The sequence below is a fragment of the Gobio gobio genome (genome assembly GCF_949357685.1).
Source record: "Gobio gobio genome assembly, chromosome: 12".
NCBI lineage: Eukaryota > Metazoa > Chordata > Actinopteri > Cypriniformes > Gobionidae > Gobio > Gobio gobio.
The window spans coordinates 29,757,198-29,773,908 of record NC_137105.1 but is presented as its reverse complement, the minus strand read 5'-3'; positions in this window follow the sequence as shown (position 1 = coordinate 29,773,908).

The following is a 16,711-nucleotide window of genomic DNA, read 5'->3' as shown; positions in this document are numbered from 1 at the left end:
TGGTCTAGTCATGTGTCCATAGTTCTCAGTGGTTCACTGTCTTGTCATGTGGTTGAGTTCTAGCTGTTCATCGGTTGTCATGTGTTCCCCTAGTCTCTGTATATGTGACCAGTCACGGAAAGTAGGGACACAAGTCGGTTCTGGGGCATTTTGAGTTATTCACAGATTCCTAAAGTGTAGTCTCCAAGCTTTTCAATGATGTGTAACACATGGAAATCTGATAATATTTGGAGAAGTTGTGGCCATTTGAAAGTAGGCACTCAAAAAACCTTAATAGGGAGAAAATGACCCCAAAACATTGTGCAGTTCTCACCTGTTCTCACCTGCTGGGAGTGACAATAGGGCTCATTTACATCTCATTTAGATAAGCCATACCCCCTGTAAAGCTGCATGGTTGCATATCAACGACAGACCCAACAGGATGCATTGTGTACCATTATGACTTTTTGAACAGGATTCTGTGATAACCGTGATCATTTTGGTCACTATAATCATGAAATGAAATTTTCATGCCATTTCTAGTTATGATCAACTATGATAAACTAAAATCATCTTTATGTGTTTTTATAGCATAATATGCAAAGTACAATTTTCTATAAGAAAAAAATTAATCTCTGTTTCTGTTCTTTTCTCTGACATTTCAGGGTAACATAGGCCTACAAAGACTCTTTTAGGTCTAAAACAGTTTGGATAGTTGTTAATACAGCGTTCCCACAGCTTGGTTAACTTCAAATTCAAGAACCTTTCAAGGACTTTCCAGGTTCAGCTTTTTTTTTTTGCATTTATATTTGGCCATATGACAGAGGTCTGATATTCTATTTGTCATATTTCTGTTTTGCATAAAATATTCGGTACATCCTATACTGTATTCTAAAATGATCTGATATTAACTTTTGCAGGGATTTTATTGAAAAGAGCTTAGGCTCATGTAACCAGTCTATTTTTTCAATATTTCACGGTGTGTCTGTGAAACGCTGAGGTAGCGTATAGTTTTGTGTGCGTGTGAACATCATGGCAACGTACAACACAAAGTACCTCACGTGTGAAATACTTAACGTAACGCGTAAATGCAAGTAACAAACATAAATCAAGCATAGTCCACTGTAACGAGACTGTAAATCCCGCCCTGTAGGGGAGAATTAAATTGTTACCTTGGAAGGCTTAAAAGTGAAAGGATCCTGGTCCCCACTCCAGCACTTTGAGTCTCAGTATGCACGTTATGTGTATATGTTTTACCTTACACTAAGGCCTAGTCCACACGTACACGGGTATTTTTATAACCAGAGTTTTTCCTCCTCCGTTTTAAAAACCAATCGCGTCCACACAAGCACAGTTTAAAAAAAATCTCCGTCCACATGAAAACGCAAAACCGCGCTATGATTGGCTGCTTGATTTCCACATGGGTCCCATCCACGGCACCGATGCACTGAGGGATGCCATGGGCTCAGTGAAACCCTTCTACAAGGTTACTTTGGAATCAGTGACACTGACAACTGTAGGGGCAGGGCTCAAGTGGACTGAAGCTTCACACACTTGCCTTACTATGTTGTATTTTTGTATTCTGGCGCCTCTGTTCTGCAATACAATGAGATAACTGCGCATGTATCTGTATGTAATAAGCGCTGTTAGCAGAGTTATTAAAAGTTACGTCCGCCATTGCATAGACTCCACTCATGTATAAACAAAAGCGATAACGGTGCACAATCTGATGTCCAACAAAGGAGAGAACGGCGCACATTTCAACTTAACAAGCCGAAATCAACGGTTTCACCGTCTACACGACAACGCTGTAACCGGAGTTTCTAAAAAACTTCACCCTGGCCGGAGTTTTCAAAAAAGTCCGGTTTCAGTAACCGGATACTGCGTTTGCATGTGGACGAACAGCCAAACCGCGTAAAAAAAGCTGCGGTTTTGAAAATACCCGTGTTCGTGTGGACAGGGCCTAAATATAACAGGAATGGGTAGTGTGGGCTTCAGGTGAGTATGTCAGCACGGTGGCTCCCTGAAGTGCATGTGATGAAAAGTAGACTGAAATTCACATCCCCACCCACCTAATCCTAATAGTGGAAGTGAGACGCCCCTACCCCAAGGTAAGTAAAAACAAACAAAAAACCTGTATTGCTTCTAACAATTATTAATTTATTTTTCCTTTCCTTAGGAAACTGTAATTTTCCTTAAAGGGTCTCTTTCAATAGGAGGAAATAACAAAAAGTAAAAAAATGCAAATAAACCGTTATCTGAAACTTCTGGTTCCCTTTCAGTTGGTCACGTTCGACGTACGTCGGACGTACCGACGAATTGGGATCACTTCTGGGAGCCCCTATCAGCTTCGAGATATATAGAACCGGCCAATGAACAATTGGTGTGCGAGATTTGCATCTCGCGCTCCGCCCCGCACTGCGGGTATAAACAGGAAGCGAGAGCGAATGCACGCTGTCATTCACTTCGGAGCCAAACGGCGTTTGAAGACGACTCTAAAATCATATTTGAGTTTACAGCTGCTTCAGCGAGTTACTGAGAAGACCGGAGAACGAGAGAAACGGCAGTTTGTTGGAGAGACGGCACATTCCAGAGGGATCGCGCTGACTCATCGGCTGCTCTGTGAAACAGAGAAAAACTGCTGTTTTCACAGCAACAAATTTCTGTTGGTCTGGTGGGCGTTTTTCCTGTTTGAGTACAGGCACGGGCTACACTAAACCCCGTGCGCTGTCGCGTTTCCCCCTGAGTGCTTCAGCACAGAGCGTTTCCTCACAAAAAGAGCTTCACGGGTGACGCTGCGTCTTTTTCAAGATGGCATTCCACCCGTGCGTTTCTGGATGCGGTCGTTTCCTGGCGCCTACTGACGGTCACAATTGCTGTCTCACGTGTTTGGGCAAACAGCACGCTGAGGCGGCGTTTGTGGATAGTTCATGTTCCCACTGCGGGAACATGACTATCTCGGAACTAAGATCGAGACTCTCCTACCTTCGGGGAGGCAGAGTCCCCTTACCCATCCCACGATCTAGTGCTACCCCTAACCCGGGTAGACCTACTTCTTTGGATGGCCAGGGTGATCTGAGGATCACGTTTAGAGCAAACCCGCCGAGTGAAACTCCGCAGGCCCCTATTCCCTCGGTTCCGCAGCCGGCAGAGCTCCCGAGAGAACCCGCTGGTCCCTCCCATGGACGGCCAGTGGTGACTTTCGGAGCTCCAGCAGACGAACAGATGTCGATCGCTGCATCGGAGGGGGAGTTTCAGTCCTCGGAGGATGAAGGGTCAGCTGTACTGCCTCCCTCTGGGAGAGTGGCAACGGCTGCCCCGGACCCCGAGATGACTACTATGCTTGCCCGGGCCGCCGAAAGGGTAGGAACCCTCGTGTGGAACCCTCCACCATGTCCCAAACCCTCTAGGTTGGATGATTGGTTCCTCGGGGCGGGCCGCGCTGGCTCTCAGCGTCCCGCCGCAACACCATTCTTCCCGGAGGTGCATGAGGAGCTCACGAGGTCGTGGACGGCACCTTTTTCTCTCAAGCGGCCTCCCCACACTCGCACGTCCCCTCCGCGGATGCAGGTAAATGTTGCACAGCACACTCAGATCCCGCTTCGGGCCGCTCCCATGCCGTCCGAGCCGGATCCCTGCGTTCCGCCTCGCTGCCCTGCTGCAGGTACGTCTGTGGTGCCGTTGATCCCCGTAGCTCGGAGTCTGGGAGCCTGGCTAGCACTTCCCAGCCCGTCTCGGTGGCTCCCCCGTACCATCAGACTCGGCTATGCGATTCAGTTCGCCCGGCGTCCCCCCAAGTTCAGGGGCGTTCACTTCACGACTGTAGTGGAGGCGAACGGCCCCGTGCTCAGGGCGGAGATCGCAGTCCTTCTGGCGAAGGACGCGATAGAGCCGGTCCCTCCAGCCGATATGAGGTCCGGGTTCTACAGCCCGTACTTCATTGTATCCAAGAAAGGCGGCGGGTTATGACCGATCTTGGACCTGCGATTCCTGAACCGGTCCCTTCACAGGCTGCCGTTCAGGATGCTAACGCAGAAGCGCATCTTCAGGTGCATCCGTCCCCAAGATTGGTTTGCAGCGATCGACCTGAAGGACGCGTACTTTCATGTCTCGATTCTTCCTCGACACCGGCCCTTTCTGCGCTTCGCGTTCGAGGGACGGGCATATCAGTACCGCGTCTTGCCCTTCGGCCTGTCCCTGTCGCCCCGCGTCTTTACGAAGGTTGCGGAGGCGGCCATTGCTCCCATGAGAGAGCATGGTGTTCGCATCCTCAACTACCTCGACGACTGGCTGATCCTTGCCCAGTCGCGAGAGCAGTTGTGCGAACACAGGGACAAGGTGCTCAGTCACCTCAGCCAGTTGGGACTTCGGGTCAACTGGGAGAAGAGCAAACTCTGTCCCGCACAGAGGATCTCTTTTCTCGGTATGGAGATAGACTCGGTCGTCCAGTCAGTGTTGAACTGCTTGAATTCGTTCAAAGGCAGGACAGCGGCACCACTGAAACATTTTCAGAGGCTCCTGGGGCATATGGCATCCGCAGCCGCAGTAACGCCGCTGGGATTGCTTCATATGAGACCGCTTCAACGCTGGCTACACGACCGTGTCCCGAGATGGGCGTGGCACAGCGGTTCCCTCCGCCTCCAAGTGACTCCGAGGTGCCGCCAAACCTTCAGCCCCTGGTCGGACCCTTCATGAGACCCCGGCCTGGATACGTGCCCAAGGTTCCCACTACTCCCTTCCGGGATCAAGTGGTGAGCCTGCAAGCGCTGCCTTCGGAGGAGGCAGACCCAGCCCTAGCTTTTCTCTGTCCCGTCCGTGCTCTCCGGACTTACGTGGACAGAGCGCAAAGCTTCAGGACCTCAGAGCAGCTCTTCGTCTGTTACGGAGGACAGCAGAAGGGAAAGGCTGTCTCCAAGCAGAGGATGGCCCACTGGATAGTGGATGCCATCGTCTTGGCTTATGAATCCCAAGACGTGCACTGCCCGCTCGGGTTAAGAGCCCACTCCACTAGGGGTGTTGCTTCTTCCTGGGCGCTGGCTCGTGGCGCCTCGCTGACAGATATTTGTAGAGCTGCGGGCTAACACCTAACACGTTCGCTAGATTCTATAGCCTCCGTGTAGAGCCGGTATCTTCCTGTGTGCTCACTTCCCATAGTCAGTAACACCGAAGTGCCTGTTCCAGTGTCGGCTTGCTGCGCCATTCCCTCCCCTATGGTAGATGGATACGTGCGCTTATCTGCTCCAGTTGAGTTCCCCAGAACGGCGAACCGTGTTGAGTCCTCCGCAACCCACGGCAGTCGGACGTGGCGGAGCGTTCGACGCCAGGTCTAACACTCGTATGCATTGGTGGAACTTGTGTTAGGTTGGGTTCCATATGTTGTGACCTCCACAGCGGTCCCATATGTGTTTTCTTCCGCGGTACGGCTCCCTACGGCGAGCCCGTGTCTTTCCCTGAGTTTCCTCTGCCGTCTCAGGAAGGTGTTGTCCCCCTCCTCTAATTGGCCTGGGCCACCCTTGGGACTTCCGTATGTTGTGCTGCCCACGGCCAGCCCATACGTGTATTCTCCACATGGTAACTCCCTCTGGGCATGATGTGGCTTCCGCAGCTGCCTTCACAGGCACGCTTTCCCAGCGTTATCCAATACAGTCAGCTGAGTGGGTCTTGCGGAACAGCAGCTTTGACTCTCCCTGCGTGAATTTCCCCGCTCGCATCAGATCGGGTTCTGAGGGGCTCATCGCTGGGCGCTGGAAGTGGTAGTAACTATGGCATTTTCCAAAGGGATCCCAATTCGTCGGTACGTCCGACGTACGTCGAACGTGACCGACTGAAAGGGAACGTCTCGGTTACGTATGGTAACCCTCATTCCCTGAAGGAGGGAACGGAGACGTACGTCCCGTCGCCACAGTTGCTGTACCATCACTGCAGGTCGAGCCACTAAGTTTGGCTCCTCAGTGAAAAACAGCGTGCATTCGCTCTCGCTTCCTGTTTATACCCGCAGTGCGGGGCGGAGCGTGAGATGCAAATCTCGCAACGCCAATTGTTCATTGGCCGGTTCTATATAGCTCGAAGCTGATAGGGGCTCCCAGAAGTGATCCCAATTCGTCGGTACGTCCGACGTACGTCTCCGTTCCCTCCTTCAGGGAACGAGGGTTACCATACGTAACCGAGACATTTTCTTGGTAAACCTTCAAATGTTTAACACTTTCAAAACCCTCTTGTAACACCTCAGATATGAATTTTCACAAAAGTAATTTCAATATTAAGGCGCAGACTGATTTACAAACACAGGGTGTTTCAAAGCTTGACAACTCTTATAGTTCAAACAAATGATTCATTTGAAGCAACTCAGTTCAAATAACTCAGCTCAAATAACTGTTCAATTCATCCAAACGATTCTTATAGATCAATAAATTCAATTTCCAATTGACTCAGTTCTCACACAAAGTTCAAATTGACAATTGAGACCCACAAGTTCACTCAAACACTCAGTTCGGTTCACTATGTATCAGTAAAATGTTCATGTGTGTGTGTGTGTGTGTGTTGAACTGTTGTACCAGTCTGTGGCAACGACAACTTTGATGTGATGACTTGCGATGACTTGTGATGACTTGCGATTACAAGATGAACAGCTGGGACAGGACAATGAGATGTCGTAAGGATGGCAGGGTAATAAACAGAAACAAGAGAGGTTTCAGCGTGACCTAGAAAAACTCAGGAACTTTCTGGAACAAAATGGCGCAGCCCAGTTCAGCTCGCACGCGGCACGCCTGGACTGAATGATCGTTCAGTTCACAGACGCATTCTTGCGCACTAATAAGTGCACATAAGGGATTTGCAAAAAAAAACAAACAATGTCTCTCGCCCCGACGCAGTTCATGGATGACTCAGAAAGCAGTAGAACTCTCAAAAAAAATGTGTGTACTGTCAGAACAGCGACAAAAACAATTGTTCTGAATGAAACTCACGGCTCCAGCAACTCTCTCTCGTGCTCTCAGCCAGTCTCCAACACTGTTCACCGTCCAATGACACAATCGACCGATCTTCTGCCTTAACTGCTTCTCGGGTTTCACGCGGTTATGTTAATGCACTAAACCCGCAAAACATAAGCTGCCCGTACACTATCGTATATTACAGATTCAACGAGAAAAATTGGCTACCTGTACAGCGATCATGGCGTGTCTGCCTCAAGGTTATTTTCGTAAACGAAAACTGAAACTAAGACTAAAACTATTGGTCAAAAAACATTTTCGTAAACTGAAATAAAATTAAAAAATCATAATAAATGAAAAACTAAAACTAAACTAAACTAACAACTCTTACTGAAAAACTAACTGAAATAAAATAATAATTAGCAAAAATAAATATTCGTTTTCGTATTTAATAAGCTCTCTTTACTGTGGCGGAGAATCTGACCTGTAGCAGTTGAGGGTGTGTCTGTGGAGCTACAGCGCATGAAGTGGCTGAGGAGATTAACCGCTGTCCTGAGACGCAACGCGTGCAGTGAACACTCATCACTAGTCCCGTTCAAATGTCAGCATTTGGGACTGCTGTTCCTTACTCCTGCCACTAGATGTCATGTTACTCATCTGTTGTCTCTCGTTTGTGTAATCATCTTCGACTGCACCTTGTTTCCCCCTGTGTGTTTAAGCTCTGTTTTTGTTCTCCCTTGTTACTTGGTCTTTGTATGAGATGTCTGCCTGGCACCCTGAGTTTCTTTGGATCTTTTGAGACCTTGTGACATTGTAAGGATTTTTTGTTTAAGTTATTTTAAGTAGTCCTCTTGCTTCTGTCTTTTTTTCTCCCCTCGTGGAGTGTTTGTTTTTCTCCCTTTTGTTTTCATTCCTCCATGTTGAGAAGAACTTTTGTTGGAATTTTTTGTCATCATCTTTTGTTCATTAAACCTTCTTACCTGAGACCTCGTACTCTGACCTGTGTTTCAATTGGATCCAACTCCTGCTGGCTGGTGGCTCAGTGGTATTACCGCCAAGCTCTTACACCAGAGACCCGAGTTCTAGGCCGGGTCCTGACAGAAAGACCAAGTCTCAAATGGATCCAGAAACACTCACCTATAAGGACCTGGTGGCAGTGATGGCTCAGCATGAGGTAGCATATCAACGCCATGAAGCTGTTCTTACCCGTCAGGAGGAACTGATGGCCAAGCACTCTGACCTTCTCGCTGATGTGATGACATCCATTGGCCAGCTTTTCTAACGGATTCCAGCGAGTTCACCTTCTCCAGCACCACACCCACCTTCCATTGATGTACCCCAAGTGGCCGCTGAGCCTCGGCTTCCACCTCCTAAGCCCTTTTTGGGGGATGCCAATTCATGTGGGGGATTCCTGACTCAGTGTTCCTTGACATTTGAACTCCAGCCTTCAAGCTTCCCTACTGACCGCTCTAAGATCGCCTACATCATCACTCTCCTAGCAGATAAGGCACTTTCCTGGGCCTCTGCGGTGTGGGAATCACGTGATGCCTGTTGTGGAACATACACTATCTTTGTGGAGGAGTTCAAGCGGGTGTTCGACCATCCAGTGAGTGGTCGGGAGTCTTCCAGGCAACTACTCACTCTTATGCAGGGATCACGTAGCACTGCAGACTTCGCTATAGAGTTCCGGACCATTGCGTCCAGTAGTGGATGGAACAACGAAGCTCTAATGGCCTGCTTCCAGGTAGATGGTCCGGACCCATTCTGGACGAGCTAGTTACTTGCGAACCCGCGACTGATCTCGAGTCCTTGATCACCATGGCTATCTGTCTGGACAATCGACTAAGAGAGAGAGAGTCAACCCGTCGCAAGACGTCTCCGCCCCGATTTTCTGGTAACAGGCAAACCTACCCTGCAAGCATTTCCTCACCCAGTTCTGAGAGACTCGAGCCCCCGGAGGACATGCAATTGGGGCGTTCCAGACTCTCCCCTGCTGAGAGGGATCGCCGCATGAGGGAGAATCGCTGTCTATACTGCGGTGCATCTGGGCATTTCCGTCTCCTCTGTCCCGAGCTCCCGGGAAACGACCGTCCCCGCCCAGTTACAGGAGGGCTGTGATGGGGAAGATTAGTGCTCCTCCTCCCAATGCAGTGCTTTCCATTCCTGTAACTCTTTCCTGGGAGGGCCATCAACATCAGGTCAGAGCCAAGATCGACTCCGGGGCTGCTGGCGACTTCCTGGACCGTGCTCTGGTCAGGAGGCTTGGCATACCCACCCAATTACCCATTACTACAACTGTTACTGCCCTAGACGGCAGACCCTTGGAACCGGGCTGCGTTACGGAGATCACTAACCCTCTTCCTCTCACTGTTCTCCAACATCAACATATGGAGGAGTTTTATCTGATTGACTCTCCCGAGTTCCCTGTGATCTTGGGTTATCCCTGGCTGCACCAACACAACCCTTGCATCGACTGGCTCGCTGGAACCGTCCTGAGTTGGGGTACTGCATGTCATGTTACCTGTCCTCTCTCCAGTCTCCCAGCCCAGAGTCCCGAGTCTCAAGAACCCATCAACCTGTCTCGAGTCCCTGGTGTCTATCACCGTTTCCAGGCTGTTTTTAGTAAGTCCCGAGCCACTTCCCTACCACCACACCGCTCCTATGATTGCTCCATCGACCTTCTCCCTGGCACCTGTCCCACTAGAGGTCGGATTTTCTCCCTGTCTCCTCCCGAGCGCATTGCTATGGACACATGCATCAGGGAGTCCTTAGCGGCTGGCATTATCCGTGTTTCCACTTCCCCAGCAGGAGCAGGCTTTTTCTTTGTGGGGAAGAAGGATGGAGGACTCAGGCCGTGCATCGATTACCGGGTACTTAATAAGATCACGATTCGGAATCGCTATCCCCTTCCTCTGATGGCCTCCGCCTTTGAGCTGCTACAAGGGGCTTCCATTTTCTCCAAATTGGACCTACGCAACGCCTACCATCTGGTGCGGATTCGGCAAGTGGATGAATGGAAGACGGCCTTCAACACTCCTGCAAAATAACCACATTAGTTAACTAGCAAATTGGGCCACGTTTAAAAAAAAACAAAACAACAGCATTCCCTTAAAAGTGATTATAAGGAGCGGATATCACATATTTCCTTTTTTTCCTGTGTTATTTTTAGATTGCGCAGGACTTCCAGGTGCTGCATGGTGAGGCTGCACCTAAATTATTTGAGACCTGGATCCCTGAATATTCTGAAAAGGTCCTGTACTTGGCCAAGCAGGACAATAAACTCACTTCACTTAATGTTGAGGACATGACACTGGGTAAGTTAAAACTGTCCTTTTGTGTGTTCTATGGCAAGGGTCCTGTTATCCCTTTCCTTTTGGTCACATTTGTTGTTTTTGTTCATTTACATATTTCTATATAGTCATATTATTTTCCACACACATACTGATACCTAGAATATTGTTAACCTACAGATGCCAAAGGGGAACTAGCTCTAACATTGCTACCCACCATGGTGCCACAGACCGTCTACAGGGTTGGGAAGAAGACTATCCGGCACTCCACTGAAGAGTCCCGGACAGCGTTCATACACCAAATGCCTGTAAGTACAATGGACTGGTTTCTCAGCACTACTCTGAGAGAGAATATTCTTAATTCTAACTATACTGTACAGGTGAAAGAAGGCAATGGAAGTGACATGTTTTATGTGAAAGCAAAAGGGTGAATCCTGATTTTAAAAAACAACAACTCCAAGGTTCCTCGCAGTAGTATTTCAGTTTTGGGCGATGCCATCTAATGCCGAGTTCAGACTGCACAATTTTCAAAGTAGTCAGATCACTGCTCTTTTCACACTGCATGACTATCTGGGCCAGCATTCAGTCACTGCTGTGTTCACACTGACCGGTGAATCGGCGACAAGGTTTCACACTGCATGACTATACAAGAGAAAGAATCGGCGACAGCTCTGTCCCATCCGCAAATTACGTTTCACAACAAAACACGCGAGAAGTGAGAAGGAAACACCGCAAGATCACACGTGTGTCAGACTGGAGTTCTCGCACGAGACTGGAATTGTTATTAAAAATATGCAGTGTAGAAACTTGCGGTCCAAGCTGATTTGCAGCAAAAGGGAGAAAAAGAAAAAAGATTATGTAGAAGGAAATGGTTGGGGAGACACAGGGAGCAATGATTGTGTACTGCAAAGAGAGTTTGAGGTAAATAAATAATTTTGCAGTGTGCTGCTGTTGCGGCTGGTCAAGCAAATGTTTGTGCTTTGTTTCTGTTTGATAGAATTGTAAAAATATCTATTAAAATACTGATATTCTGGTCTATAACTCCTCCCCGAACCTCCCGCTGCCCTGTATCTCGCTCTCTCATTGGCTGTTGGTCATCGCGATGTCATTTTCAGTCAGAACACATCTCACACAGCAGGAGTTTGAATCGCGGACAGGTCCAGATATTTAGCATGCCAAATATCTCACGGGCGTCTGCGACTCATCGTGTCTTTGATAATTCACACTGCACGATTGTCACTCAAGTGCATGAGCACTGATTTGCCTATGATCTCGGGCATTTTGTCTGTGATTTCGCAAAACCTGTCGGCGAGTCACAATCGGGGCTAAAATCGGGCCGTCTGAACTAGACATAAGGTAGCAATCTGACTAGAAAGTTAAAGATGCTAAGTTTTATTACTCAGTGGTTCTCAACCCACATTTTCTAGTCATTTTCACTCAAAATTAACACACCAATTAAGAACCACAGCTCATTTGGCTTCCTTGTATCAGCATTACAACACAAACTGGGTCTATTATCTTGCTTACAATTCACCTTCTACACAATATTCATTTTCTTTTGTCTATCTTTCTGTCTCTGTTTTAGGTTGGAACAAATATGGTGGAATACCTACAGCAATCAAAGCCATTCCCCTCTGTCCTGGCGCTGGGAGATCCTCATGTGCTTCTCAGGCATTAGTGATATTAGCTGGTCAGGCGCTCCCTCAGAGAAACACTGTTTGGGGCAGTTGACGTGTGCTTCAAGGCATTTTATGTTCTTGATATCAATTACCCCAAGCAGTGTGCTCCCGCATGGGAGTTTCTGCAGCAAGTTGTATATCAGATTGAGGGACCTGAATCAAATCCTGTCAAATTTCTTAAGACTGCCTTACTTAATTGCAGAACTGTTTAATTGTGTGCAGTAAATGAGACAAACAATGTTTGAAGATTTTAAGCCTCAAGTTCAATCCAGTTATTCAATGTTGTCAAATGTTTGAGAGAGAATGTTTGAGAGTTGTTTATTTTTCAATTTTTTTTCTTTCTAATGCTATTACAATGTGACTTAAAATAAATAGGTCCAGTTGTGTGTTTTTATATAGAAATGAATTTAATGCAATAAAAATGTAAAAGAATTTGAAGTGTGTAAGTGCCTGAAGTTTTATTTTCTGAAATAAGGCATAGTAACCTAAGTTAGGTTATTTCTGACCTTTGACCTTTGGTTAAAAACAGAACTACTAATTTCTGGGTTATATCAACCCAGATATTGCACTGCATGAAAACACTGAAATCCGGCACTATCCGGGCATGGTATACTCCTGTGTAATTTGATGTTTACCGGATGTATGTGGGAAAAAGCGGATCAGAGTAACACGGAACAGTATATTTCCAGAAAAACCCGGAAACCTCACGTATGCGGACGTATACAGGAATCCGTGAAATTTCACGGACATATACAGCTGAAACACTGCTGGGTGTGCTAGGACTGAAGACTGTTAGGTGTGAAGAAGACCTTTCATATGTTAATGACTGACACTAGATGCTGGCTGTTCTCAGAAGGAGGGGGGCAGGGGAGCACTTCAGGATTGAGAATTATCTCTGGTCTACTGTAGGCTACAGCAAACAAGCTTTTTACACAGAAAAAATAATTCTTAAGGCCCTGAAACACTAAACTGAACTAGCAATGACTAAAGCCGACTGTGGGGTTGGTTCACGTTGCCTGGGTCTGGGCCAAACCATCAGAATGGTGTGTCAGGGCCTTAAAACCACTGCATGAAAAGAGTCTCTAAATCCAATATTTTTTATAAAAACAGTACAAAATAAAAACCCTGTCTGAACATATACGTTCACAAAAAAATCTGAATATGTAATGAAATAAACAAAGAAATGTAATGGAATTAACAAAGGATAATTAACCAAACATTTTAGACTATCCCCAAACAATTTTTGCAAAGTTTTACAAATTGTAGGCAATAATATAATTAAATAAAAAGGAGATGAAATGTGGAAAATGAAAAAGTTTGTTTTAAAAACACCAAAAACTGATATGCTCAAAATAAAAATATGGAATAAAAAAGAGCAGGGATTCACTTGCTCAAGAAACACAGAAACACAAGCAGATCTTTCAGCTCTGCAACTATTAACAAAAAGTGTCACTCCAAGATTCTTAACTTTAACACGCTGCAAAAGAGGGGCGTTTTGAGGTTTGAAATCCACCACTCACAATAGATGTAGGTGCAACCAATAAGGTTACCAATAAAAATAAGGCAACCAATAAAAATAATCCTAATTTTTCAGAAAAAAAACGTCAGTTTTTTACAGTATTTTCTTGTAATTTTGAATTATGTTTAAAACAATGTAAAATTACAAACAATATCTAAATAAACAACTTGACTGTTATTTTAAGGATTATATCATTAATGACAAATTACAGTAATTCTCATTTTTTTATACAGGAACATCACTGTATTATTTTTCTGTTTTCATAAATAACAAATTCATGCAAAATTACAAACAATATCTGTAAATTAACAACTGTAATACAATATTTAGCTCATTATATTAAAGGTTTATGTTTATGTCCATACTAACAATTTAACATTATTCTTTGTCATTTTAAAGTAAATCTTATTAGTTTTATATTTACACTGTAAGAATAAAAACCTAAAAAAAAACAGCAGCTACAGCTGCAAAACAAAAACCGTAAAATAAGTCAAATATCTTAAGTCAAATAAAGTTAAAAAACTTCACAGAAATTTACATTAAACGTTTTAGAGAAAACACTATTAGTTTACAGATTTTTCCTTATTTAAATTAAGATATTTTACTTTAATTTTCTGTTTTACAGTGAAGGTGTATTTTTACATTCAAACTGGTTTTACATTCAATTCTGGATACAAATATAACAAAATATATAGCAAACTAAATATCAAACAATAATTGTTTTTAAAGAGTACAAATCTGCACTGCAAATCTGCACAGGTTGAAACTTCCAGGCCTCTGCCCACACCACAGAACACCCTTTGACCAATTAATTAAATATAATAGCAAATAAAAATAAATATACACATTTTCTAACTGTTGTTTTAAACAAGTTTTTTTCTATATTTGCAAGGCTATTTGCTGTCTTTCCGTGTTCTTTTGAGCGTGATTGGTCAATCGGAACGTCATCCAGAAATCTGACCAATGACAGTGCGCGCCTTCAGTTTGAATTATACACCCGTTGTCGTTGGAGTTGCTCGTGGCTCGCGGGGACGCGACGCTATCGCGGCTTCTAATCTTCAACAGGACGGCTTCTTCTGTCCATTAATGGCATTGCATGGATCATTTTAAACCTGTTAAAATCTTATTTTGGACGAATTTTGATTGTGGGATGTCGACTGAGAACGAAAAAACATGAATACGAACAGACTAAGTTTCCAATGGCGGACAGCAGACGGCAGAAGGTAACGTAAACCCCTTTATATTTTTTCTACTGCTTATCAAGATATAACGTTAGTGCATTAAAGTCATATGCTAATCGTGATTAACTTACATATTCTGTTTCTGTGTTTTGTTGTAATATTGTTAAGATAGGGCTGGGTGTTATGGCGATCTGATGATACTGACTATTGTTAGTGATTTTGCTGTAAACGTTAAAATTACCGTTTTATATTGCGGAATGGGAATATGGCGTATATAACGCAGCACTGACTGTACTAAAACTTTTTGACATTTTGACAAGGAAACATGCATGAATGTAGAATAATGAACGGGACATGCATGTGTTAAAATAAGCCTCTCTCAGACAGCAGGCGATCCCGAAATCAATTATCTTTCTGTAAAATGCACACAATTATCTCAGAAACCTTGTCATGTGAGGTATTCACTTGATTTAAACAGTCAGTTATGTCTTAAGTAAGTTAAACAGTTCAAGTTAACGTGGGGAAACCCGAATGCGTGTCATTCTGTGCATCCGTTCTTAAAGGGGCTGCAGCTTTGTCATAATTTTAATAAAACAAAAGAATAGAGAAGACCTTCTGCTTCTTTTAGAATCAAGTGATATTAATTAATTGAATATCATACAGTGAAGACTTTTAAAGCAGTATTATTATGTAGCATTTTAATAAAATATCCATCAAAATATATATATTGTGATATCGTTATTGTAAAATAAAATTTCTCATGTATGTATAATTATATGGTCATAATGCCCATCCCTACTGTCAGCTAGTTTTAAGATCAAGCTTGTCATAAAATGTAACAGAGCTTTGGAATGAGTAATCTGAGAACACTGTCATGTACACTTGTTCAACAGAGAGGACAGGAAAACACCATACTTGGACTCTGAAGAATTATAGGCAAACCAGGATTTTGGATCTACTGTAAAGTTTTTGTATGGGCCTGGTGAGTATGTTTTGCAAGTCCATGTCCGTAAGTTGATAATTAATATTAATGTTTTATCAAACAAATTAATTTTCATTTGTGTGTGTGCATGTTTCTTCCCCCCTCATGATCCAGAAGTTTTGGATCCATGATCCTAAAGAACTTTTACAGATGTTGACCCTGAATGTGTAAAAGGTAATCTTAAAAATGTTGTCATTATTTTAATATTCTCTGTTTTTTCTGTAATGTAGACGCATGCGTTTTCTGTGAAGTTGCTTTGAAACAATATCAGGGTTTTTCCTACATTGAAAATTTTTGCCGGCCGCCAAAACAATTTTTTGTCCCGCCAAAGCCTTATTTGTTGAGTTATTGTGATTTATGATTGATGTAGTAGATGACTGCTGCGCTTGCGTTAACTGAGTGACAGAGAGAACGACCAGTGAGCTCATCCCTCGCTCGCACTCTCTCTGTCTTCAAAATAAGCATTCTTAGCTTTCTAATGTTTCACATTTTACGTTAATCAAAATCAAAAGGTGGGAAGACCGAATCCATGTTGCACGTGGCGCTATCAGACGTCTTCCTTTAATTACCGCTGGGTGTGAAATGCGCTCAAAAAACATTGACTGATTCTCTGACCAGCTGACATAAAGCATACTTTAAATAAACAGGAAACAAATCCTATCCGGTTATGAAGTGTTTTCTGTGTGTTGACAAATCTTTCGCGATGTTCTAAAGATGGATTCACACACGCGTCTGCTAATGTCCGATTCGCGACCTAATGACTCCTCTGAACCGAATCATTTTAACGACTGGTTAGAACTGATCTGTCCAACACTGAACTAACGAATTAGTTTAATAATTTACTCAGAACAACACCTGAAATGAGAACACAAGTGTGCTTACCCACTTTAGCAAGAGTAGATAGTAAGAATTATTTTTAATTATCAACAGTCTTTCAGCTTATTTATGTGGACAATGTGTAGTAAAATAAATAGCCTAAAATCCTTTAGTTTAGACTGGAGTGAGGTGAACCCAGAACAAATGTGTTGTTAGCTAGCTGATTGTATATGGCAGAAAATTGTATATGGCAGAAAATTAGGCTATTTGTTCATTTTTTTAATACTATTTTTTTTAATATTGATATGATTATATACCAAAACAATTATCAGTAAA